Source organism: Neopelma chrysocephalum, unplaced genomic scaffold (genome assembly GCF_003984885.1).
Source record: "Neopelma chrysocephalum unplaced genomic scaffold, ASM398488v2 Primary Assembly neopelma1_42, whole genome shotgun sequence".
In the NCBI taxonomy this organism is placed as follows: Eukaryota; Metazoa; Chordata; class Aves; order Passeriformes; family Pipridae; genus Neopelma; species Neopelma chrysocephalum.
Window position 1 is genome coordinate 2,892,474 of NW_020897700.1, and position 24,396 is coordinate 2,916,869.

The window sequence follows — 24,396 nt, forward strand, 5'->3', positions numbered from 1 at the left end:
ATAGTCACTGATCTCATCTTAAATTTATTATCAGCATTCTGAGTCAAAGGAATAGATTTTGAACAACAGGAGAAGACTGGAAGTGGTATGCTGAAAGGATCACAATGCATTCATGCATCTCAGCAACATGAGGGCAAAATAATTTTCCAGATGTGCAGATTATAAAATGGTAGGAAGTGCTAACGTGTTGTCTAAATGAAATGTATTCTCTCTGAAGGTTTATATTCAAATGCAAACCTGAAGGGACTGGTGTTGGTACTGCATTTAGATATTTACAGTAAAAGAGGCTATGGCTTTGTAGAGCCACTGCAGCATGCTCAGGGCAACCCAAAAGTAATGCAGGAGATTTTTGATCAGCTTTCTTTTTCTATTCTTCTAAGATTTTTTTAGTCCAATATTAAGCCTCAATGAACCAAACTACTTTGCTGCATTCACTATGCAGTGCTAACACTTAGGGTAGTACTGTACCTCTATTCAAAACAGCTCTCTGCTAAAATTGAATGGAAAGCTGTGACTGCCTTAACACTGATTTAGCGGATTTTATTTATTTATTTAAGTTTCTCAGTTTCTTACAATAGCGGAAAGTATTGTTTGTTGGAGCTTTCCCTGGTCCATTTCTTAGAGAACAATTACTGACATTTCTTCTTACGTTGAGTGAGGAGAATGAAAATAATGCACCATAGAGTGTACAGGATCAGAGACAAAACCAAAGACCAAATTTTGGAAACCCTGTTGGCTATGTTACTCACTACTCAAGATCAACCAATATGAAGGAGTGCTGGTGAGTGCTGGTGCATTTGTCTGTACCCTTCAGCCATCTCCCCTTTTGCATTCAACAGATCGTCATTGCAGTCTTCTACATCTTCCTGTAGGTTACCTAAAAGGTTTGGAAGAAGGAAGTGTTTCACTTTGAGAAATGCCTACTGTTTTACAGCATGTTTTTGTGAAATCGGTGATGAAGTACTCTTTGATTTTATTGACTGCAGGGCCAGTTCCTAAGGTAATATTGACTGACATAAGAACTTTGAACATACAAACCCTGGACTGTAATGTAACATATGACAGCTATTCCTATGATATTCTTCTATGCATTCAGTCATACATTATTCTTCAAACATCCACATTTTCAAGCAACAACAACAACAACAAAGAATTTGCTTTATTAAATACTCAGAGTGAGAATTTTTACATTGAATTACTACGTGCACACTACGTTTTACTGTCATTTTGTGGCCAAAAGACCATTCATTGTCTTTGATATCCAGGTACACTACCAATGCTTTACTACAAATTTTGAGAGATAAACAAAATACTAGTATTCAGTATGAAAACTTGCAGCCCTTGCTCTGAAGATGGTTAGGTACTACAACAAGATATTAATTAAAAAAAATAGGAAATACAAATACAAAAAAAATCTTACATGCAGTAACGCTCCTTGGGTGGAAACATCATTGTTGTCTGGTTTTGTTTTGTTTTGTTTTGTTTTCTTTCAAGTGGAAATGTGTACGGAGGTTATTTTCTGTTAATACTGAATAATAATGATTAAAGCACATATTAGAAAACAATTTTACTTTAAGCATGACAACTCAAGAAAAAATATAATCACATATAAAAAATACAGACTCAAGCCACTTCAGCACACTTATTTTCCTTCATGGACTGTATTCCGGCCTGCTTAAACAAACTCTTAAACTGAATGCCCAAAGCAAGAAAAAAAATGAACCCTCACTGGCTGGAAGAAAACAGAAGTACAAGAGTTGGCTGTGCTATATGTTTTACAGGGTGTCAGAGCTTCCTGTTGTTCCACATTTACTCAGACTGCAAGAATGTGAGAACTGTCAAAGACAAGACAACCACCCACTCTCTGCTCTAAGTAATGATTACAAAGTGTTGGAAGTATGCCTCTGCATTTACATACATACATACTTTCTTTTACTTTTTTTGGTGCTGAATTTGAGCATACAACATTGTCAAGGGAATATTTTTATTTCGATATGCCTAAAATATTCAGCAGTGTGTTTGAGTTCTTTGGGAAGCATAGTCATTATACTGCATAGAGGATTTCAGCTTGAAATACTCGAAAAGCATCAGAGGGAGACACACACACTTTGCTATAAGCAAACACTTCTGTTGTTTTGAGCACAAAAACTGTCTGTTTTATAGTGTTTTGAGTGAACCATTTTAGAAGTACTGTGGTGGATTTACAAGATGAGTTGACAATGTTATTGTTAATCTTACTCATCAGTGTAAGTGTACAGGGATTTCCCCTTGGGAACCAAGTCCAAGAGGCCCTTGAATCAGAAGATTTTCTTATTTGATGATTTCTTTATAGATCTGGTCCTGCTTCCACTTCTGCAATAGGCCAGGTTAGCTAAAGGCACTGCAGGCATGTACTCTAAAGAGAAATCTTGAAAACAGTTTGTAACTAGAGGGAACAGTGGATTGATGCTCTTAGTATTTTGTCTTCATTTGTTCATCTCTCATCACTATGGCTATACACTGGAAATGTCCTCTTTTAATCAGAGAATTCATTATTGTTCAAGCACACTTCAAAGATTAAGTATGTGTAAGTGCTTTCTTGAACCACTCTCTGGAGAAACCTCTCTTTCTTTGAATACAGAAAGGCAACCAGCTCAGCCTGGGTACCTGCATAGATGGCTAGAGCTGGCTGCTCTAAGATCCTTCTTGGTGGATAAAGCTGTAGAAGGGTGGACAGTATCTCATTTTCAGATCCCATATGTCAAACTCCATCAGCCAGTGTCTTCCTCTCCAGATCCGTGTTATGGCAGATAAACCTCATTCAAACAGGCACTACACTCTTTTGGGCAAATTCTGCTGCTCATTATTCTATAGCTCTGAAGGTTGTAGCAGGCTTCTTCAGGGGGCATCTTCTGCTTACAGGTTTGTCTGACCCTCCCATTTACTTTCTTATCACTAAATATTAACCCTTAATGTTTAGGAGAAAAGCATTTGTGGATGTATTCCCTGCCTGCCCAGAAACTTTCCCTACATTTTCCTACATTTTTCCTGTTTTATTTGGGCACAGGGTGATGATGTAGAAAGGGGTGGGAGGATTTCTCTGGTGTGGGTTTTTTTATGTGGATGAGAGGTCTATTTTCCAGTCCCGCTCTCTCCACATTCCATGTCTTCACCTTTGTGAAGTTTTTTATGGTTCTTCCTGGTAAAGATTACTCCTTAGAGTGACTAGTAGCATCTCAAAGGGGTTTTGTTTTGAATCAGGAAATCTGAAATAACTTGACTTAGGAATAGCAATTATGAGCAGACTGCATAGGCAGTCTGGCTTAGTAACTAGACATTAGACCTTTGGTAGGCAAGAAATCAAACCGACTGGCAAATAAATGTGGAATAATTGAGGTCAAGCCCCTTGTTCCTCCCAATTCCTCCATCCCCATCCAACCTGTACCATGACTGTCAGAGTATGGGGTGTGCTTCGGAGGGCGCTCATAGAGCAGCTCATGCTTAGTTGCTGTATGGGATGCACATCACGAAAGAATAGTGGTTGGGATTTTCCGCTCTCGCCATCGTGAAGTCAAGAGCTATTGAGGGAATGCTACTCATGCAGCCTTGGCAAAGAGGCAGAGAATGGGCAAACCCCAAAGAGATTGATGTCTACTGTGCTATTTTGACAACTTTATAAGAAAAAGAGAAGGTAGTATCATAACTATATAATATTAGTAACTATACATTAACTTTTTTCAGGTTTTAGTTAGAAGCACATGATATAGAATAGTTCCAGATACAGAGAGCACATACAGCATAAAATATTACATGCACTTTTGTTAATGACTTTGCTTCTTTATTTTGATGTTGACCTCAGTTTCAGGTCATCTTTATAAGTTTCTCTATTGGGTCCCAGATTTACCCTACTTGTATATTGTCCAGATTGGGAGAATTTCTTTTGCTTCCCCTTCCTAAATACTGCTAATTCACTAAGCATTTCTACAGTACAATGAGGTTGGGAAACCCTTACTGTACACCAGAAATTGGGTCTGTGATGATGAAAGAACCTTTCTTGTGATGGGTAAGAAAGACTGATGCTTTTTTAAATGGAAAAGAAACTAGATTTTGAAATACAAACACATATGTATAAAGATTTTTTTTTCCACAACTATGCATGATACAGTTGTATAACTTAATGTTAACAGGTGCCTAGTTTGAGAAGTTTGTATCAAATGGCAGGTAGCATACACCTGCTTCATTCTCTTACCTGATTCTCCTTTCATATATCAGATGTGCAGTGGTATGGTGTTAGTTCAATTGGATTCCTCATGATTTGGACCTATGTAGGCAAGAGTGGGGTCTCTTTATGCTGAACTGATGAACATTTTGTCAAACTGCTCAGGAAAATATTTTGATGAGAGAAAATGCCTATGATACAGCACGCAGGATGGTCAGTTGGCGATGCTGTCATTTAAAACAGTGGGCTGAGTTTTGACAACATGAATGTTTCATATCTTTTCCCAGGAAAGTAAAAATCCTTCTTGATTTCAGAAAGAGTCTGGCCTATCAAGAAAGTATTGTCATTCCCAGAGGGTTTAGGCCATTTTCAGATTTATGGGGTTAAGTCCCTTACAGTTAGATTTAAAATATTGTTATAATGGACTGTGTGAAGGTTTCAAATGATTCATTATTAGAGTAATACTACTTTTTGCAGTAAAATGACCAACTGTTACTTCCATTCCTCCTTCATAAGAGTTACTAGCGTCTTCCTGGAATTTGGAAAACAGTGCTGATTCACTCCACTTTAAAAGCAACTTTAAAGCATTATGGGAAAATGTTGCATGTCACATTTCCTTTCAGCAAAATTGCCACTGCTGCCTTTTAATATTTAGAGAGAAACCTGCTATCATAGTCTTTCTTCTCTCACAGAAGCATAATCAATGGTCTTAAGAAGGAATAAGACTTAAAAGTCTGGGAAAAATATTATCTTATCATGTTGGTGTTTGTGTGTTTAGGACTATAGGAAAATTTTTCTGCTTTGAAACCCATAGCAGATGGAGCAATACCATTCTCCTTTTACATTTGATTTCTCTCCTGTAAGAACTGAAGTGTGACAAAACAAATCAGTAAAGGATTTCTTTTTTATTTGTGATTGTTCTACTTGCATTTAATGCTGAATCCCAAATTCCTGACTGAAAGCTGTTCTTTGCTTAAGAACAAAACAGTTATGTCAGTGTAGAAGGCTGCAAGCATTGCCTAGGATAAGATGTTTAGGACTTGGTGCACTGTTTTTAAAAGAGAAAAAGACACAGACACTTTTAGATGACAGACCATGGTAATATTTCCGGGGTAAAATCTTTGGGGTGAATTTTTTGGTGGCAGCTGGGTGATAGAAGATGTCCCAGCACAGCTGTTAATCCTTACAGTCCCAGCAGCTCCATACCGCTTGTATTTGCCAACAGAGAGGCTCCTATAAAGCCATTCCTTTTTTATAGCCAACAGAGATGGACCAGGTTAAGGTAATTGGATTAAAGAGGTGACTTTTGCTAACCTGAGCCATTGCGTGAGAAACATATTGGGGAACAATCCTATAAGAAGCTGAGTGGAAAGGACAGAAACTGGTGGAGTTTCCGTGTGGGGATGGGTGCAAGGAACAGAGGAGACCAGAAGCTCTAAAATCCAAGCTGCTATGACACTAACAAACTATGTCATTCAGCAGGTCTTATTAGCCTGGGCACAGTGCCATGCAGCTGAGGGGACAATGTACAGTCAGCAGTGGCTCTGGGATCTCTGTAGAATACCCTGCTGTGTAGTGTAGACATCTACTTTGTGTTTTCTTGAGACAATTCATGCTACAGCTGTTTTTAAAAGGCCAAAAAAGCTTCAGACTTGACAAGATGCACAGAGTTAAAGTCCAAAATGAAATTATTAGCTCATCTAATGTGGACTCCCATATATATCAGGATATTAAATTTCAGCTATTTATATTTTTGGAGGCTGGAAGTGATCCAAAGCCTACTGCAGCCTCTGGACTTACTCCAGAAAATTCAGTGGGTTGTGATTCAGGCTTTGAATCAAGCCTCAACTTTATACATTTTTGATTATTGAAAGGACTCTAATCCCCTTCTGCCTCCATGTGTGCTGATACAGAGACCTTATTTTAATGCTGGAATTTGTCACTCTGCAGGAAACATGCAACATTTTCACTGAATGCAGTCAACCAGTGTATTTTTCTGACAGATTTTGTGGATATGTTAGCGGAGCGATGTGGCACAGACTCAGGATGCAGTTGACAAATTATTGCTACAACTCAATGAACTGTGAACATAGAAACAGAAGTATTGTCCTTCAGCTTCAAAATACAGACCTCTGCCCGCTGAGTTACAGGTGATGTCCCCAGAGGTAAATGGTAAGCCACATCCATAGAGGTGTACCAGCATCCCTATTCAAGTAAGTATTCCTGAAGCTTTGTGAAAAAGATATCTGGCTGATTGCTAGAGTAGTGAAAAGCAGATATATGCCTTACACTACTCACAAAAATAGCAAGTGGAATGCAGAAAGTTTGTTTCAAGACAAAATATTGTTGTTTCTGGAAGCAGAAAAGAAGAAGGGGAGATGGAGAGATGACAAGAAAACTCAAAAAGCAGGGGTGGCATTTGCCCTGTGAGCCTGAGCTAGCAGAAGAAAATATATCCCTCCACCTTGGCAAAATCTTTGTTCTGTGTCTTTGAGCAACTAAGAAGCAACAAGTATATGCAAATGAGAAGAGGCTGGCACAGCACCAGACCCTGTATACCATTATTCGAAGAGACTTAGATATGAGTGCTGAAGAGAGAGAAACCCCTGAGACCAAGCAATGATGGCAGCTAAGCGCAGAGTTACTTAGGAAATACCCACAAACTTCATTCCCTTTATCATTTCGAAAAGAAAAAAAACCAGAGTGTTGAAAGAAGAGTGCAAGGGTTAATCGTTTTGCAGATACAAATAACATGAGGTCCAGATCACTCTGCAAATACAACTTCCAGCTATGCCTGACTTAACAATGTTCCTTTACTCATGGTAGTGTAATAAGACAATCCAGCACACCGCCAAGGTATTTCATGATATGCTGTCTTCCCCAGCCAGCTTCTGAAGGGCTGTGTGGTGAGAAGGGAACCTTCACAAACTGATGCACTAACAATGTGCTGAACTGCTTTCAGAGGAGTGTGCCAGGTCTCAGTGAAGTTAACAGGTTGCAGCTTTGGTTCCATTGCTGGTCTTTTTTCTGCCTCCTACCCCAGCATTTTAATTCAATACTGGAAAGTAACTATAGCTAGCAGCTAGTTACTGCAAGCTTCAGAAAAGTGTAATCTTTCTGACGACCTGCCCAGTAACCTGCTCAGGAAATCCTGAGCAACCACTGAGCTTCTAACAAGCCAAGTAATAACAATCCTTTTATTTAGAACATTTAAAAATCATAATAAAGAAATTTATTCCTTTCTGCACTGCAGTAGTTTGTAGAGTCTCATAATTCAGCACTAATTCTCAGCATGGACAAAGCTCAGCCTCTTCTATGTATCTAAAAGCTTTGGAAAATCATACTGCAGTTACTGCAGCCACCAGCAAGGGATGAATTGGTATGTGTATAGTGGAGGTTACTATAATAGTGGAGGTGAAGGAGATACGTCCTTCCCCTAATAGGAGCCACTGCTTCATAGCTTGGTTCCCCAAGCTGGGGATGGAACAGTTTTGATGCCCACTTGCCTTTGCTGTCCCATCCTTCTGGCAAAACAAATGCTCTTCAGGATTATACTGAGCCTGGTCCTCTGAGACTGGAGCCATGGGGGGTCTTTCACCTCTCAGATTGCTGCAGTGCTCTTGATGACCAGCTCATCATTTTAGAGGACTGTCTCTAAACTCACCACTCTGGTGCTTGGAAACATTTTGTTATCATTGTAAACATATTCATGATCAACATTTACTTCTTTACTGATATATTATTTACCATTACCTTTTAGCATATTTGTTCTTTTGCTTTTTCTTACATGAATATTCTCCCTCCTGGTACTTACTCTGTTGATAGATTTTGAAGACACTTTTTCAGTTTTCAGTTTGACAGACTGACGTAGCCAGGCTCCCTATGTGTCCTCTTATCTTCCCCCTTTCAAGGTAGCCCTTCTCCAGAACCTAGGATTTCCTTTTCCTGGATATGCTTGAATACAGCTAAATAGGGTAGTACCTAGTGCCTTGTAGAATGACATTCATTCTTTGATGTCTTTGGTGTCAAATTCCTATCCTGATACTTTCTGTTATCTGTTTTTCTTTTTTTTTTTAATAGATTTTATTTTGATCATTAAATATCTGGGAGCTAAAAATTATCCCATCTGTCTACAAGTCTTTCTTATATTCACAGCAAAAACTGTTTGTAACTTTTTGGTACATAAACTTGCACTTTCTCACACCAGGTTTCATCTCACTTCCCTCACTTTGGTCCTTAACTTCTTTCTTGCCTGCTGTCCTCTTGTCTACCAAGGATGCTTCCCAACTTGATTCCAATAGACTTTATTGGTAGAATCTTCCTTGTTGTGCTGCTCTGCAGAGGCTTTTGGAGAGCAGCTGCAACCTTTGCTAGGGACAAGGACTGTCACACTTGCTCTGCCACAGTCGCTCTTTCACACTCGCTCTGTCACACTCATGTGACTGCAAACTCTGGATCTTACATGTATTTATATATATCCATTTATAGATATATATGTGTATAAAAAGCATCTAACATGGCAGAGTTCTGATCTTGACTGATTACTTTCTGCAAAAAAAAATCAAGTAAATGACTGTTGAAAACAAACCCAAGTGTGAAGGGGAAATGTAGATGAATTAAGAAAACTGCCAGGTAGAAGTATGCTTGCATATATAAGTACATAGAAAAGTATGATAAAAAAGTGCATCTGTCTGTAGTTTATTCATATGGTTCCCTATGTTTTATTTTTTCCATTCATTTATTCTAGACAGTAATCAATCTGGTTTTGACAGTTTCTGGATTAGTTAGAGGATTAAATAATAGATTATAGTAATCATTTTCTAGAAGAGGTGACTTTTAAAGTTATCTACATTGCTCCAGAAATGGTGCAATGTCATTCTCTTTTGAAAATAACAAGTCTGTCCTAAGAGATGAAAACACAGAAGAAGCATTGCACAACTTTGCTGGTTTATGGGACTCTGTCAGATCATGTTAATAAAACAGCATTCTTGAAATCAAAGTTTAAGGTGGCACTGCCAACTTGAAATTATGCCCATGTCTGCAAATTCGGTAACTATCAAAGTGGTACGTGATATGTAATATACTAAACAAACTTGGCGTCTCTTTTTCTCTCGTGAGGGAGCTATTCAGATTTTTTTTTTTAATAAAAAGACCCTTGTGAAAATATAGAACTCAAAGATTAGGAAAACAAACTACTAAGAACAAATAATGTGACAAAAATATTTCAAAGGCATTTCAAAAGAAATACTAGAGATAGCATTTCAAAACTGTGCTAGTGGGACTTGATTTTTTTTTAGTTTTTCTCCAGTAAGAATCATAACAACCTGATAGTGATCAAAGTTTGTAATGAAGATAATTTAATGCCATGATATAACTTTTTGATCTCTTTAGAAAAATGAGTGACCTTTGCACTTCAAAATCCTTATAAGTATAGGAAACAAAAAATCATTCTAAAATGCTGTTTTCCTCTCAAAGCAGTTGTCAAATAAAGTAAAAATTAGCCTAAGTATTGTGTGCAGTCACATTATTCTAGATTTTTCTTGCATGAATATTATCTGCATTACTGAAAATGCAATATATCTCATTTTCTTGAGGCAGTACACCAAACATTTATTAATATTTTCATAAAATTATGCATTTCTTCAAAGTTTCCTGTCTTTTGATGTACCATAGGAACACTTAGGATTGCAGCCACACTGTCTGTTCAACCTGTAGCAGCCACATCAACTATAACAAGATGATGCTGGAGGCAGAAGAAGCTGGAAGGGAACTGTGCATATTTCTTTGATCCTGTCCCTGTTTTTCACCACTTTCTGTTCTCAGAATTATTTAGAGAAGTCTTGCATCTCCAGATTGACCAAATCCATCACAATTTTCTTCCCTCTCAGGTATCTTCTGACTGAGTCCAGAAATGCAGCAAGCATCCACTTTGCTTGTGCCTCCAGCACAGTTTAGAGTCTTGCCGCTGGTTTTGCCACAAAGGGGCAAACAACCTGTCTTTCTCTTGTCCCAGTTTTTATCTGTCCCCAGTTCAGCAAATGGGAATGTGCTACAACCTGAAGACAGACAGATGGAGGAAGAGTCTCAGTATGTGACTGTTGCAATAGCTTGAAAATGAGCCAGCACAACTTCATCATTGCACAAAGGAGTAAACAAGCCCAACTGGAGTATGAAGTTGGGATAACCCGAGTGTTCCGTGTCAGCTTTCAAGCTGGGGAGGGTCACCATGCAGCAGAGATCTTTCCCATTCTCCTCTTATTTTTTTTCTATATGCTTAAGGGGAAAAAAAAAGGAAAAATGAAACTCATACAGACATGTGGAAGATGAGAACTTGACAGTGTTATGAATAGTTTTTGTTCTAGGATACAATTTGAGTCTTCTTAATTCTGTCAAAAAAGAAGAGATTTCTCAGAGAAAAATTAAAAAGCTTCCACAAGAGTCTGTTAAAATTTTCCAGAAAAAGTAGTTATCTGTTTTGGCTTGTTGAAGCTTTTTGCTTTGTGTTAACAAGTGCCAGAAGCCCATTTGGATCGGTGATTTGCCATAGAGGGATTTGGGATGGACGATGTCCTACTGAGCTACATTCAATGTTTTGAGTTTCTTCCTTAGTGATGCTGAAAGAGAACCTCTGACATGAGGAGATATACATATGGGTATAGCTTGTTGAAGTTTGTTAACCACTTCATAGTGAGTTTTAGGAACACTCATCTTAACCCAGGCCTCAGGTAGTATGACCAAATGCTTATGGAGTCCCTTATTAATTCTTATGTAGTTATTACAAAGATAATTTTTTAATGTTTGGGAAAGAGCAATGCTTGATAAAATATTCTGTTGTGTCTAATTAATTATTTTTTGAGATGAAAAGCAACAATACTACCACTGAGTAATGTTGCTCACTACTTAAATCCCTCAGCAACCTCAGAAAATATTTAGCAAAATATTTAGTATGCTATAGCTTTTTCTTTTTGTGATTTTTTTTAATTAACTTACACCAGTGTAAGGAGATAAGGGAAATCAGGAGAAAACCCGCTTCAGCATACTTAACTATTTATTCTGCTGCACCAGTACTGTGCTTCTGGGATGCCACTGTCAGCAGAATTGGTGAGAGGAGGGGGAAGCGGGAAGGTGGTGTTTTACCAGCCTACAGCAGGCATAGGCATCCCAACAAATAAAAGATTTTTATTGATGCAGTTGTCCTTAAGGATCAGGACCTCTAAATTTTAGTAGCTGTCTGGTGATTGTAGAAGCCTCTTTATCTGCATCCTTCATCTAAGTGATAGCAGCAAATCCAGTGACTCCATCAGATGCAGTGCACAACCTCCTTGAAGAGTGCCAGATGTTGCTAGCACAATGCACTCCTCACTCAGAGAACATCAGGCCAGTTGCTCTGTAGGGAGTGAGAGACTGGCTTGGTAATATCTGCCAGTTCAGAATCCAGGGCCAGAGGATTTCCTCACATTTTTGGAAGTATGTGTACAAGACAAGTAGGATGCTTGCTGCCTGCGCACAGCAAGTAGAATAATGGGAGATGCTATAGAGAGGACGGAAAGAAGCAAAATCTGAAAGTAGCCCCTACAGGGCTATGGAAGGATTTCATGAAGCTCTGAATGTACATTATGAAATCTACTCCCCAGCATGGGCTGGTGTTTTAGCCTGGCTTCAGGTAGGAAAGGATCTTGTGGCCCCATCACTCCATGCATTGCTATCAAGGGGCCTCTGGGTAACCTGTGTGACCTATCAGCTCTGTCCCAGTAGCTCTGCACGCACTGGAATACCACTGTGTTTCTTCCAGAGGTACCTCTAAATCTCTAGGGGCAGGAGTCAGTTTTGGACGTCATGCAAGAGCACTTGAAATGCCTATGTAGAGCCTGCTGCTCTGCTGTGAGAGGCTGAGGAATCTAAGTGAACGGTCAACTTCTTGAGATTTAGGAAACAGTGTGGTATTTAGGCTAGAGTAAAAACAAATGTTGCCTGTAAGAGTAGATGAGGATGCTGTGTCTCACTTCCTGGAATTTAGGGCTGGCAGAGGCAGAATCCTTTTAATTCATATCATATCAAGGTCTTCTGCACATTCCTTCTGAATGGGAGATGCTGGAAGTGGAAAGTTGGCTCTGGTTTTCATATGTTTCCAAAACAAAAATCCTCTTCATGATATTCTTAACAAAAACACTAGAAACTTTTCTTAGAACCCCACCTTTAGGATACTGATTTTTCTGAGAGACATCTAACAGACCTGTACCCTGTAGGTACAACTTGTTACATATAATGTTGTCCTTACAGATTTTCTGATTCACCATTTTGGTTTTCCAAAAGTGAAAAACATTATGAATGATCACTGTAACTTTGCTCACTGTAACTTCATGGATTTCAACAGTTATCATCCCTGATTTACACCGGTGGAGTCACTGTAACTATGAAGTGACCTGTAAAACTAGCACTAAATGCAAGCTGATCCGTTTAATTTACTTGGTCAAACCCAGTCTTCTAGACTGTAACTCCAAAGGGAGAGTTACATGTGTTGGTACATATGGGCCTAAAGTTTTCCAAGCTAACATGAACAGAAATGATAGGCAATCTAAACTTTCACCTTTGTAACTGTGTAGCTGCTTTAGTGAATGCTAAGTGAATAATTAATTTAAATCCCAGCAAGAGCACACAAGCCTCTGCCTATGCTTTCTCCACAGGCTTAGCTGTCCTGTCTACCCTAGGTTTTTCCCACCCCAGACAAACTCATGTGGACCTAATCACTCTATTGGTGCTAATCATCAGCAAAAACACTCCCTATCTGAATGGAGGATTTAAAGGCTGGCATCAATGCATTTCAATACACCTGGACACCTGTCATCACCACCTTAAAGACTAGGATTTACTCTGCCTGTACTCTCTGCATGTGGCATTTCTTGCACTGTGGTCCTGTTCTGCTTTCAGGTCTCAGCATAATCCCTGGACTCAGTAGCCCACAGACTGTGTCCAGGTCTTTCCCAATAGAAAGCCTGTCATCCAGCATGTTACTCTCCTGCCCCTCTGGCTTCATCTGCAGGCTCATTTGTGTGGTGGGACTGATGCTTGGGTCCCCCCAGCAAATGGTAGAGACACTAGTCCACATGGGTTAGTCATTGCACTGCCATACCAATGTACATTCAAGCTGACAGGATGACACCATGTTTTTCAGCACTGACTTCTTACCAAAGAAAGCCGCAGTGCTGAGGTATTTTGGATTCACCACCTGCTCTCAGAATAATAGGTATTTTTTGATCCAAACAGGTTCAAACCTGCCACTCCTGGCACATTTTAACCTCTGTAGAGATCTGAAAGCTTTTCTCCCTGAAAGACACCTCACCACAGACTACTCTGGTTTTGACTTTTGTGGTGTCTCCTTTCTGTTGTGGCTTCTGTAGACACTGTAGGAGTTGCAGAGCTGGCAAAGCTGTGGAGCTGGGTGGGGGGAGCCTGTGGTGCCTGTGTTTACAGCCAACGCTCGTTTTATTTTTGCTTCTGGGTGGGAAGCCAGCAGTTGGTTTTAATCCCAATTTGAATGTGTCTCTCTCAGAGTCTGGCTCTCTTCTTGTCTAACACTGTGACTCTGAGATATTCTGGGACACTTTTACTAACCATGGCAGAAATGCATTCCTGGAGACTGGAGCTGGGGTGTTTTTTAGTGCAGGGCCACATGTTTGAATGATTCCAGCTGGGAAAGCCACTCTCTCTGGTGGTCTGATGGAGCCGAGGTTTATTGACCTTCATAAAACCGTGCAAGCCACTGTAGTATGACTGCCTACTCCCCTGTCACACACATCCCTCTTCACACTGCATACCCCTTGCTTCTCATGGGTTTCAGCAGGCAGAGCAGTTTACAGGCAATGATGGCAGCAAGGAGAAAGAAGGAAATAAAGCTACCCAAGAATGACGGTAGGTTTCACTCAGGCTCCAGTGAGAGATCCAACATGGTTTTTTAAGAGTCAATTTGTTACATCCTTAATTCCAAATAATCCCCACTGCTGAAATGGGATGTAAACATCCTCCACTGTGATCTGCTTCTCTCCTACTCTTCAATATAGTTGAGAAGTGATATTTACACAAGGTAACAGCCTATCCTAACTCCTCTTGTCCCCTTTATCTTCATTCAGATGCTAATGATGGTTTAAACCAATGTTTGTGATTCACAGGCCTAAAGCAAAGCTAGGCAGAAGGTCTGTGGACAGTACTGAAGCCTGCTATTTTTAACTCTCCTTCTTTCCTAAGTCAATATTGGGATAGGCAGCAACGAAAAAGGCCAACATACGGAGAAGGAATTTGAAGCCCAGAGAGCTTCAGAAGCTGTCAGAACAAGCAGCCCTACAGGGCAAAGGGCAGTAGAGAGGCACTGGCAGGTGCTAAGTGGGCTACGGGACCATTTGTCTCCCAGCAAAAAAAAAAACAACACTAGATTCCTCAGATATTTACAATGGCTTCTGTCCACTCGAACTAACTACCTATATATTTTAACCTCCCTTAAGCAGAGCTGCGTGCCTCCAACATCCCTGTTAGCAGCAGAGGCTACAGTTATACTTCTGAGCACTGTTTTGATCAGCCCCCAGCTTTACTGCTGCTGATGTTTCTGGAGTAAAGCATTTCCTCAAGGCCTTCATCTTGTCAAGTTGACTAAATCCTACAATATTTTGGAAAAGGATAATTGGAGCAGCCTTCATAAATTGATTCAGACCATCAGAGACTCTTCTTGCAACTTGTTAAGCAAGAAATTCCCAACAAAGTTTCATAGAGGCATAGATTTCAATAATACCTTCTTCTTATAGTAATATAAAGCACATTGAGAGAAAAATAACTAAAAATAGAAAAATGTAAGTTTGATGATGGACAGGAATTGCAAGTATTCATTTGGATTTACTTTGGCTTTATAAAAGTTTTCTTCCATCACAAAGAGAGACGGAAAGGAAATTCTGTACTTTCTTGACAATAAGGAGAGCACACTTCTATTCCCTTTGACTATGAAATAAAAAATAGGAATGAAGTGAGCTGTGCTTATTCTTTCTTTGTGGTGTCCTTGACTGATCAAAAAAAATGCATTGTTCTGAATTGGGCATTTTTTTGCACACTTACTGTTATTCCTTCAGCACTTAGCCTGCTAATGTGGGACAAAGGAAGCAAAACATGGATAGAAATAGGGGCCAGGTAGGTGAGGGATTACTCCACAATTCCCTTTCTTTGAAAGAAACACTCAAATGTGTAAAATCAGAATTGGCCACATCTTCCTGGCTCTTGCAGCACAGGTTCTTTCAGAGATGCAGTCTGGGCTCTCCTCCCACATTTACTACCTGCTTCCCTCTGAGGCACCCATGCAGGGTTGAGGAAGGATGGTGGATAAACTCATTGCAGCAGGACTTAGGGCATGATGTGTGTCTGACTGCTCCCTATTCTACAAACCTACTCAATAAAGAGATTAAAAGATTGCTCTGTGAAAGAGTCAGCTTTGATGTCTTTTTTCACTGATTCAGCAAGGATCCTCTACCAAAAACGAAGGCTGACAAGGCTTGATATTCCTGTATTTTGAAATAACAAACAACATTTGACTCCTCTTACATACCAACCCCATTTAAAAACAGCAAAACATGTTTTCTAAATCCATATTCTTCATATATCACAAAGAATCAAAGATAAATGATTCTTTCCCCTTCCCCCCTCCTTTTTCTACATACCCTAAAGAAAGATCTGATTAACCCATGGTGAAAATCTGGGACCACTCAAGAGAATGACAGATGTCCTTGTGATTTCATTGGGGATGAAAGCCAGACCTGGCAAAAATTGGCCAGCATCTTCTCACCAATTGCAATCAAATTATAGTGAGATATTTTCTGTTAGGGGCATGGGCCTAACAAATAAAGTGATATGGGACACAGAAACTGTTAGATGACATCTTCTTGTCTTATAGAAAAATGTGTAGCAATATACAGTTTTTCAGTGATCCTTTAGGAACTCCTTTCAGAGTTTACTTCCCAAAGATAAAAAAGCAACAACCTTTTGATAATTGCTCCTCAGTCTGTTGAGTTTAGCAGTCAGATAACAAGGTTTGCTCCATGTAAAAAACCCATGTTGACAAATAAGGTATAAACTCAGATTGAGTTCAATGCCAATGTTGTGGCTAGGACAGAGAAATTCATGACTTCACCAGCAAGTGGAAGCTTGCTACTGCCACAGCAGCAATCGTATCATTTTAATGGAGTTTGTTTGTTATTTGGACAATGTCCTGTAAAATTATAGGTTTCTGTACATAACATATTTTAAACACAGTTGGTTGTCAAGGGTTAACTTGGTTAGTGGAACCAAAGTGAAAGTTTTAAAATACTGCTGTCATGGAGAACAAATGCGTTCAAAGAGCCTATAGCATATGTTATTTAAAAGAGCACAAAGTCCTGGTTTTAATTATTTTTCTTCTCAGTACTTCTCTAACTTTACTGCCAAAGAAAAGTCTTCCAGAGCCAAATTTTAATCTTAATTATACCAGATTCAATCTGGAATATTTCTCTTGAAGTTAGAATTACACCAGGTTTACACAAAGCAGAATCTGTCCCAGTTTCCACACTAGTCTCTTTCTCAAAAGATAATTCAAATTAAAAAACAGAATATCTGACTAGAAGAGCAAGCAATCTAAGGACCAAAATATAATTACATGCTGCTGTATCCCCTGTTCCCGAGCCACATCAGAATTTACATGACTAAGCTAAGTCTGAACTGTAGCTTTACATCCGTGGCTGCAGGGACCTATAGCTGCATTTTCCTCTCATCTCACTTTGTCATTTCTCTCTCTGCAACCACCTTGCTCCAGAGGAGTGTATAATACTGAGTACTCTCAAGGATTGTCAACAACAGACAGGCAAACGATCATGTAACTGAGGCAGAAGATGCTCTCTGCAGAATTAGATGAGATCCAGACTGAAAATTACGATTTACAAACCTTGGCCATAGCTCCAGATATTCTACAGCAAGTCATGCCAAAGGCGTGTGTTAATCACTAAGCATCAGAAGAAAACCTATTGTGGCATGAAACAGAAAAATTACATCCCATGTTTGGAGCATGAGCAATTCAGGGTGGACAGTAAACAGACATGTCCTGTCTCTCCTGAGTTTGGCACTTCGTAATGCTCACCCTATTTTGTTTCTTCTGTGCACGTGGGAGGAACGTATGGTGGAGTGGTCAGCCCAGGGGACTGATATTGACAGTCAGAGTTGGCCCACGCCCACCATGTCAAGGATAACCATGACCACGATGCCCGGGGTGGCCTCCACACTAGCCAGCTCCACCGTGCAGAGCTCAGGGCTGGGTTCCCAAGCGCAGTAGCCCAAGGGGGCAAAGCTGGTACTAATAGTAAATAGTTGCAGAACGAAAGCAGCCTTGTCTGGCTGTGGTTTTGTACTGCTGTAACACATTAATTGCTACAGCTAGAAAGAACAAAGGCAGAGATAATGGTCTCGGGAGTTATGAACCGAAGTCAAACCTGGGCTGAATCAGCAGAAGAGATGCTTTGATTTCAGAGAGAAAATTTTTCATTTGTGTCACGGGAGGAATTTATCTCTCTGCTTTACTTGCAACATGCCACATATTCCCAGCTGCTGAGCCCGGCTCGGGACCGGGATGGACCTGCGGGGCTGGACCTACGGGGCTGAAGCCCTTAGACTGCCGCGAGTAAGAGAACGGCCTCCCTTCGACATTCTCTCTAAAGCCGGTCGATCGCTCAATGAACCGCAGAGGCAGCAGCGGCCGGCGGGGTGCGGTGCCCCTGCCAGGCCCGGCTGGGCTGGCTGCTCCCGCGGGCTCCGGTGCCCTCTAGTGTCGCGGGCGGCGGCACCGACCCCCTCGACCGGCGGCGAACGCACCCCGCAGGCGCCCGCAGCCTCGACTCTGCCTCGGCTCTGCTTTCCCGCCCGTCGGAGCAGCGCCGGGGCCTAGGGCTCCCCACCTTGGGGGCTGGGGGGCCGGAGTGGAGAGAAGCGCGGAGCCAGGCGCCAGCGAAAGGCTAAGCGGGGTAACGCCTTGCTTTACCTCACCCCTAAACTTGGTTCAGGCTGCTTCTGGACCAAAGCGGGCTGTCTGTTCTACCGCAGTGAAAAAAACGTCAGGGCGGGAGCAAAAGGAAAAACAAAGCTTGCTTTTCAAAGAATAAGGCTTCCACGGCTCTTCTGGCATCTTTTAATGTCAAGAGCCAAACGCAACAATAAGAGGAAAACAGCTCGACGTCGTTGCAGCAGCGGCCTCAGTGGGAAAACGACGGGCACGGGGAACTACCATAACCAACCATGTGGGGAATAAAAATAAAGGCTAGAGAGGGCAGGCTGGGCAAAGTTATTTCTTTTGTCTGGCTCCCTGTCTTCCCGGTGACACGGGACCCCTGCTATTCAGAGCCAAATTCTGTTGAACAAACAAAATGAGGGAGTCTGTATTTGTGGAAATACGAAAAGAAATAAAAACCTGGTAGGACTGCAAATGTACACAGGGCCCTCCCGCCAGCAGAACACATCTCTCGGAGGGGCTCGGGGCCTTGGCGGTCGCCTGACTAGATCCTCGTCTGTTTCAGGAAGCCCTCACCGCTGAGTTCGCCTGCCCCCGCGACAGATGTGAGCACAGATTTATAGTGACAAGCTATGATAGGTCACTCTGTTTTCTCTCTGTCTCAGGGGTTTGAGGGCTCTCTGCTCCACGCTGTAGCTGCTCTTCACCAGGCAAGCGTTCCTGCTCTAAAAGGTAAAAAGGGTGACTCCCATTCCGTGCGTCGCTGAACGTGGGTAACGATAATCAAACCCAGACGTGTTTTCCCATCCAGTCAAAAGGCTGTGGCCCCACGGCGGGCCTTCCCGCGGGGCCCTCTCGCCTGCACCGTCCCGCCGGTGGCCGCTCGGACCCCACATGAGCCACCCATTGCATTGTCCAATAGGCTCAGCCAGCCAACCGCTTCACGGTTCACCCTTGGGAGAGAGCCGCAGGAAAGGGCTTATTACTTGCAACAAATTGGGATTTCCCCAGGGAGGAGAATGCTGAGCAGGGCGGCTCGAAAGATACCAGCCCCTCTGGAAGCCTCCAAAAGCCGAGCGAGCCGCCCTGCAATAACCCGCCCCGTCAGTGCCCCCGACGCCCGGCTACTGCCGGCGTCGCGGGCCCGGGAGCGGGACATATACCCACCCATCCAGGCTGGGGGGTAGCCTGGGAGCATAAACAGGCGACAGCGGTTCTAGCTCGGGCGCCGCAGTTTTGTTTAAGACGTGTGCAGCTTCCATCTGTTGCCACATAAACATAGGCTAGCGGGATACTTTATGCTCCAGCCCTTCAGGAAAGGGGAAGGCGGGAGGAGAGAGGGCCGCAATGGTAAAAAGTTCCCCCACCCCCAGCTTGTCCTCTCGCTAACCCCACGTCCCCCGCGCCTCTCTGGACGGGACCCCCCTGCACCACACAGGGCGGGGGGCAGAGCTCAGCAGACGTCCCGAAGGGTTTATTTTAACTACCACCTCCTCTGCGGGGAACCAATCCATAGACACCACCGATATTGAGGAGGGGGATCAGCCCAACGACGAGAACCGGCAGAGCCCACCTCCTGCCGGCTCGGTCCTTATCGAGGCGGCGGGCATGGGGACGGCGCAGCCAGGCCCGTCGCGTAGGGAAGGGAAAAGTATCACCACTCCCCAGAAGGGGATCTGGGCGACGGGACACCGCCGTCCCTGTCCCCGCAAAGCCGTCGGGCCCCTGCCCGCAGCGCCAGCCTGGCCTGGCAGGCAGCTTTGCCAGTCCTTCAGTTTGCAATTTTTATTTTTCGTTGGGTCTTGTGAGATCCCACGTGGAAGCCGTTAACGACCTCTCGATAATGATCATGACAAAGGCATTATTCAAATGAGCCAGGTAATTGCAAACAGAAGGCGCCTCCTCCCCTTTCATTTTGCTCCTTTCTTTTCGCAAGAGTAACTCTCGCATTACATCCCATCCTGATGATACTTCGCCAGGAATCACCACCTCTGCCCCGCACGTTAAACCAGACACGCTCACGCCGATACATCAAGGACCGAATCCTGCAAGATCGCCTCGAGGCGCACAGGCAGTTGACGCTCATCTTCGCGGGGCTTATATTTGCGAGACCTCACAGCTCTGATCCAAGTCATGATAGAACATTTCCCTCCACAAATTAAGGGTTCAGGCTACTAGGTACGCTCGCCCTCCCAGATGCAGAGTTCCAGGGTGCAGTGTGAGTTTTCCCCCCCCGTGTTGTTTTTTGGTTGTTTAATTTTGGATTTTGTTTTATTTTGTTTTGGTTTTGGGGGGATTTTTTTTTTGCCATGCTTTTGACTCACTGGGAGCCTGTTGTTTATTCACAAGCATTACGGTATCCTGTTAGCATTCCGACCAGGGGCTGCTCACAGTTCTGACTCCGATAATTTCCTGGAGGAACATGTGGAAGCAATAGCGGGGTTGTGCACTCACCCGAGCCGAGGATGCACTAGTGGAGGGCGTGCAAAGGGCCGGGAGCGCCACCGGGGACCCTGCGAGCCCAGCCAGGGGTACCCCAGCCTGAGCGCGATTCCATGGGAGTCGGTTCTCGTTTCTGCACCCATTCCCTCTGGGGCATCTGCGCTTCAGAGGCTTAATTCTGCTTCACTTAATAAAGAGGAAAACCACTGGATCTTGGCTCTTGACTTTGAGAACAAACTTTTCTTTTGTTTAATATTAAAAGGGAAAAAGAGATGCGGGTGGTGGTGATGCCAGACTGGGGAGGGGAGGAAGCAGGAGAAGCCCCGGGGCGCAGATCTGGGGCCGGTACCCTCCCCAGGAGGCAGGCGGCGGGCAGGGACCCGCGCCGCTCCGCTCCGCTCCGTTCCTGGGGCTGCACTGCCCCCTTTCCCGCGGCCGCCGCATCGCCTCGTCCCGCCGGCCGCGCTCGCCTCGCTCCGCGCGGAGCCTGCAGCAGGAGGGCGGCAAGGGCAGCTCCCCGGCAGCTCCCTCGGCCACCCCTTATCGCCAGCAGATAGCGACGGCCAACAAAGCAGAGATACCCAGCGCTGATTCCCCGGCGGGGATCAAAGCTCCGTCTGGAGCGTGTTCAAACAGGACGGGCTCGGACGTGCACTGCCCGCGCCTCCGCCGGCACCTCTGGCCCTTGCCGTGCCCCTGATTTGGTTATTACTAGGGTCTGTTTGCGCTGGGAAAAGCGAAGGCAGAGACGAAGAGAAGAGCGTTCTCGGTCCCGTCGGAGCTGTGGGGGCTGGGGGGGCTGGCTCCTGCTGAAGGTTACCTTTCGTTGTGTCTTTCATTCATAAATGTTAGTGATTCGTCTCTCCCCCTCTCTCTCAGTGCTTCCTGCTCCTGGCTGGCTCACGGCCGTCCATCCATCTCTCTAGCCCAAACCCGAGCTCAGCGGTGTACAAAAGACAGGAGGAAGCAGCGAATTCGTTTCGAGATCAAACTCCCCGTCCATAAACTCGCACTGTGACCGTGGACATCGAGCTCGGCACTAGACCCACCGTCCTGGAGGGTCTGAGGCTCATTCATGAAACTGGGAGCTCTCTGAGTTTTCATAAAAGTTTTTTGGGTTGGTTTTTTTTTTTTTTTTATTTTCTCCCCCTGCAGTGCAAAAACTCCCCGCTTCCCCCTTTCCTCCCCCTCGCCCCTGCCATATGGCTAACCTCCCCCTCCCCTGCGAGCCTGGTGAAATCTGGAGGCAGAGACTGGCCCCCCTGCCTGCGTAAGAGCCTCCCGCCGGCGCGCCCGCCTCCGGCCGCGGGGCTGGGGGCGCCGGGCGAGCCAGGACAGCTCTTATTCTGAAGGGGCTTGAGGGGGGCTTCATTTCCTGACAGCTATTTACTTAAAGCAAATGATTAGTTTTGGAAGGATGGACTATAACATTGAATCAATTACGGAACGCGGTTTGTGAGACCATTACAGTCAGATCGGGAGGGAGGGCAAGCGGGAGGGAAAGAGCGCGGCTGAGCGGGGAAAGTCGCAAAAGACGTGGACATATTTTGGATGTTTTACAATCTGCAGGATTGGGGCTGCGGATTGTAAAGGAGAAGGTAAGAGGTGAGGGGCAGTTTCCCCACCTTTTTCATTTTTACACCTTTACTCCCACGTTTTTTTCCTGATTTATCTTGTTATTTTTTCTTTATTTATTTGTCGGGGGGGGTGTCTTTTTTTTTCTTTTTTTCTTTTTTTTTCCTTTTTTTCCCCCTCGATGCTCTGAGATAGGCGTGGGGCTTCTTCCCGCAGGGCGCAGGCGGCGGGCGCTGGTGGCCCCGTGAAGGGGCGCGGGGAGCCGGCGCTGCGCCGGCCGTCGGGGTGCGGCGGCGAGGAGCGCGGGCAGCACTAATGACAAACACATTGGGACGGCGGGGGCCACCGCGCCGCATTCCTGCCGCGGGGGTGGGAGCGACCTGCCGGGGCTCCGTGGGCAGCAGCGGTGCCCGCCCCGTGGGGGGGAAAGTGGGAACGCGTACCGACGAAGTAAGCGGCTCCCCCTCTTGCATCCCTCGCTTCCTTCACCCCGCTACTCGCCCGTCCCTTCCCCCACCCTTTGTTTTTCACTACCTTCCCTTCTTCAGACCCCCTTTCTCACCTCATTCCCCCTGACCCAGCAGCCTAAAATGCCCCGAGATCCCGAGCACGTACACAACACCCCCAATGCGACCCGATCTCCATCCCTGCGAGCCCCGTCTTTTTTTAATATGTCTCAGCGACAGGGAAGATGCTGAATTTAGGCAGGGCTGGTACCTGGAGATTTTCCAGCTTACAGCCCCTCTCGCAACGGGAGCGCCAGTCCTGCCGCATGTCCCGCCGGATCGCTGGACCGTACTGCCTCGTACCCCGGGGGAGGGCAAAGTCTTCGCGGCCAACTTTTGGATTTTGTTAAGCGCGGAGTTGCAAACTTGCCAGCCTCTGCCAGGCTGGAGTCCCCTGGAAAAGTCCTAGGAGTAAGTAGGAAATGGCTTTTTGGCTGTCCGCGGCATTGCTCAACATTTTTGGACGCAGATCCCGCAGCTCAGGAGCCGTTCCAGACAACAGGACTTGGACAGCTTTTTTTCTGGAGCCAGCAGCGACAGATCTAGGGAGGCAGCAGCAGTCTTGGGGGGCAGCCGCCAGTCCCCGGGGCTCTCCCGCACCCCGTCGGGAAGGAGGTGCGAGGCAGAGGCGGAGGCGATGCCCTGGCCCCCGCCCGCGCCTGGAGCATGTTTCCAGCGCCCCATCGACGGCATTTTCGGCGCGTCTCTTGCAAACCTCCGGTTTCCTAGCGCTCCTCCAGGGCCCAAGGCTGCACGCCCGGGGCGGGCTGGGCATCGCCTCGGTCCTTACGGGGACCGACGGACCCGTTCCCGGGGCTGCAGACACATCGCTCTCTCTTGGTCCCACAGCTCCCAGGTGGGGCACCACGTCTGTCCCACTCCGCACCCTCTCCAGACCCCGCACCCTCAGGGTTCGTGCTTCACCTGAGGGAGAGGGCTGGAGAAGAAGCGCCGTGTCGTAGCTCCGTAGGGAGACGCGTCTTTGCTCTGCTCCTCTCCATCTCCCCTACTTTTCCTGGCTACCTCGCATTAGAAAAAAAAAAAGTCTCTCCAACTTGGCAAAGGCTTTCCTATTGTTTCCCAGACAAACAGCGAAGTGGCTGGGAACTGCCATCTCTGCTAGGTTTGCTCGGTGTCTTGGGCAGCCTTTGATCTGCAGCGGCTCCAGCCGTCGGGCCCGCCGAGGGGCGGCGGACCGAACAGGAGTCGCGGCAGTGCCGTTTCCCCGCTCCCTGGGGGCTGCTGCCTGGGTTCCCCGCGGGCAGACAGGGTCTGTCAAGCGCCTGCAGCCTGATGGGGGCTTCAGGGTGTGAACGTAACCCCCCCCCACTCCCCATCCACCCCCCAGTCCCGGCTGGCTGTAGAAGGCTGCTGTCTCCCCGACGGGACGCACAGGGAAGCGGGGTGGCTTGTTAAGCTCTTGGCGTCTCCCAGGGCCGATGCAGAGCCCAGCTGGATTCCCAACTCGACTGACTAAACTCTGTGTCCTTGGATGGGGCAAGAGACAGGATCAAAACAAGCAGACAGGCATCAAAGATTCCTCTGTCATCGGCTGATCAAAATCTGAACTGTGGAGATCCGACTTTTAACTCTGGGTCTAGAAATGCTCTAGAAAGATCTCCCAGCAAGGGACTTCGGGTTTAGTTTCTAGTTAACAATAAGCATTTTAGAAC

The 24,396-nt window shown here is 44.9% G+C and overlaps 1 protein-coding gene across 5 annotated transcripts in view; it reads left to right on the top strand.

Annotated features, from left to right (window-relative positions):
• Window positions 1-19,496: 19,496 nt before the first annotated feature.
• The window catches only part of PDGFRA (platelet derived growth factor receptor alpha), a 37,015-nt gene continuing 32,115 nt past the window's right edge, over window positions 19,497-24,396 (top strand). Inside the window, exons 1-2 of one of the 5 annotated variants that reach the window (XM_027676379.1) lie at window positions 19,497-20,078; window positions 21,522-21,759. The gene's annotated coding sequence lies outside the window, so the exon portion shown is untranslated. Of the gene's footprint in view, window positions 20,079-20,304; window positions 21,760-21,994; window positions 22,248-24,396 lie in introns of those variants that run through there. The other 4 variants (XM_027676382.1, XM_027676380.1, XM_027676378.1 and 1 more) reach the window with 4 other exon arrangements.